Raw genomic sequence first — 2,568 nt, forward strand, 5'->3', positions numbered from 1 at the left:
TAGTGAGAGGGCGGGGCCCCTTGTTCAAGACCCAAAATTAGCACTTAAGGGAACAACCTCTCTACTATCTTTAAAAGCGGGTAGGAGTGAATTTCATCTTGCACCCTATGTCCCCAGCTATCTATCTAGTCTTACACCTAAAATGGGAGGTTTATTGTGCCGGCGCTGTTGAGCCAACCCTCACCTATGCAAATCTAAGGATAATTCCAAATAAACAAGAGTTCATAGTTAGCTCAGGATTAAGGTCAAGTTACCTAGGCCATCGCTTTGAAATAGTCAGTTTTAAACAGTAAACAACGCTATAAAGTAAGAGTGACTAATTTCATGGTCCGATCTTGTACAAACCCTTTTGCACAAGGATACCCTCACTCCTCATGTCCCAACATGAATGAATTAGGATCACTTCATTTTTAGCACTTTACAACTCCTTGTAATAACTATAGAGCAGGCCGCATCCAATAGTGTTACCAGAATAAGGTACCCAACCTTATTCATATACTATACATCATTTTGACTATTTACTCGAACCTAATCCACCTTTATGTCTCCACATAAAGTTCAAGTACTCATCCAATATTCAAGGGACTTTTAGATTTATTGGATTTCTCATAAGCAAAACATCTATTCAATAACACCTTATTGAACTTTCAGAATAAGTTCCATTGTTTACAAACCACGAGTTTTAGGACATAAAACTCAATAGTAACCATCAAGAACAAGTATCCTCTCCCCAGGATTGATGATCTGTTCGACCAGTTATAGGGGGTTATGGTATTCTCCAAGATCAATTTACGTTCAGGGTATCATCCATTGAGGATAAAATACAGTGACATTTCTAAGACTGCATTCCATTCAGTGGGCATTCTTAGTTCATTGTGATGTCGTTTGGTTTGAACAATGCTCCTGCGGCGTTCATGGATCTAATGAACAGAGTGTTCAAGGATTTTCTTCACACTTTAGTAATAGTTTTTATTGATGATATTTTGGTATATTCTAAGATAGATGCAGTGTTGAGGTAAGTGCTACAAATGATCTGATCCTGATCATTGATGTAGAGGCATGTGAGTGGGGGTGTTCTATACAAAAGGGTTTGTATAAGACCAGACCACGAAATGAATAGTCTTTTTATATAACGTTGCTAATTGTAGAGACTTACATTTCACCAGGATGACCATAGGTGACATGACCTGAATCCCGAGTGAGTTGTGAACTCCTACATATGAAGGCGGTCCTTTGATTTGTATGGGTGAGAGTGGCTAGATCGCCGATTCAATAAGCCTACCATTTTTGGGATTCGTCTGATTGGGGAGTTGGGAACACAGTTACACAAGACGGAATTCACTTATTCTCTAATGTCAAGGTAAGTAGATAAATTTCTTCCTTAAGAGCTAATTCTGAGGCTTGAACAATGTGGCACCATGCCCTCTCCTTGCTTGAGAGGGTTTGTTTATAGTTGGACTATGATTTATTGTTCATTAAAGGGGTCAGTTGTACTTATAGCATTAGATGTAACTATAGGGGAAAATGGTAATTTTGGCCTAGATGTACTTAGAAGCAATTTGCGAAGGGTCACTGCACTGTTGACTAGTTATATCCAATGGACGCAAAAATATATCTATAGTGCAAAGAGTGCAACTGTTGATCTTTAGTGGAGTGACTTGCAGTTAATGGATGTTGAATAATTTAATTAAAGGGGTTTAATTAATTATTCAAGTACCATTGGAGCTTAAATTTACAGGTCCATAAGGTCCCCTTTGTAGCTCAACAAGGATTATTGAGAATTAATTTTGAATTAATTTGAATTGTTCAAATTAATTATATGTGATATAATTAGTTTGAATCAACTATATGTGATATAATTAATAAAATGCATTTGATTAATTATAGTATAAAGTTTATTTTGAAAGTAATTAAGTATTTGAATATGATTTAAATATTAATTATATGGATATGATTCATATTTAGTAAAAATGTGATATATTTTAAAATACCATGTATTATTAAGAGAAATAAAAACTATAGGTTATATTGTATTTGATACAATATAAAACTATAGGTTAGATGTGATTGGAGCAGTTTCTTTTCCACGAGAACTTTATCTTCTTCACAGAAGATCTATAGAGGTAACACTCGGTTGTTTTCCCTATAATACTCACTGTAAGAAAATTTTCCTCTCTCTAAAATCTTTCTCCTTCTACCCAAAAGATCACAAAGCCCACACCTTCTGTGATTTTCGTCCCCTACAGAGAATACAAAAGGCTCACTTTTGGTGGTGTCCCTTTGGTTTTTTGTTCATGATCTTCAAAGGGTTCCTGATCAAGGTTGTTCGTGAAAGGAGAGGAGGAATTACATGAAGACTTTGGGTTCTTCAAGTGTAAGTCAATTTCTAACCCCCTTCCCTCTTTTCTAATAAACATGTTATAAATACTGTATAGATGCATAATTAATTTTCTATAAATTTTGATTTTATGATATATTTAAAATAGGAAACGATCTCACGTCTACTACAGACCTCATGGTTCCTTTAGATAGAGCATGAGGAACATCTTAAAAAGGTCTTGGAAACGT

This window comes from Benincasa hispida, chromosome 4 (genome assembly GCF_027475165.1).
Source record: "Benincasa hispida cultivar pf3 chromosome 4, pf3_genome.v1.1, whole genome shotgun sequence".
Classification (NCBI taxonomy): domain Eukaryota; kingdom Viridiplantae; phylum Streptophyta; class Magnoliopsida; order Cucurbitales; family Cucurbitaceae; genus Benincasa; species Benincasa hispida.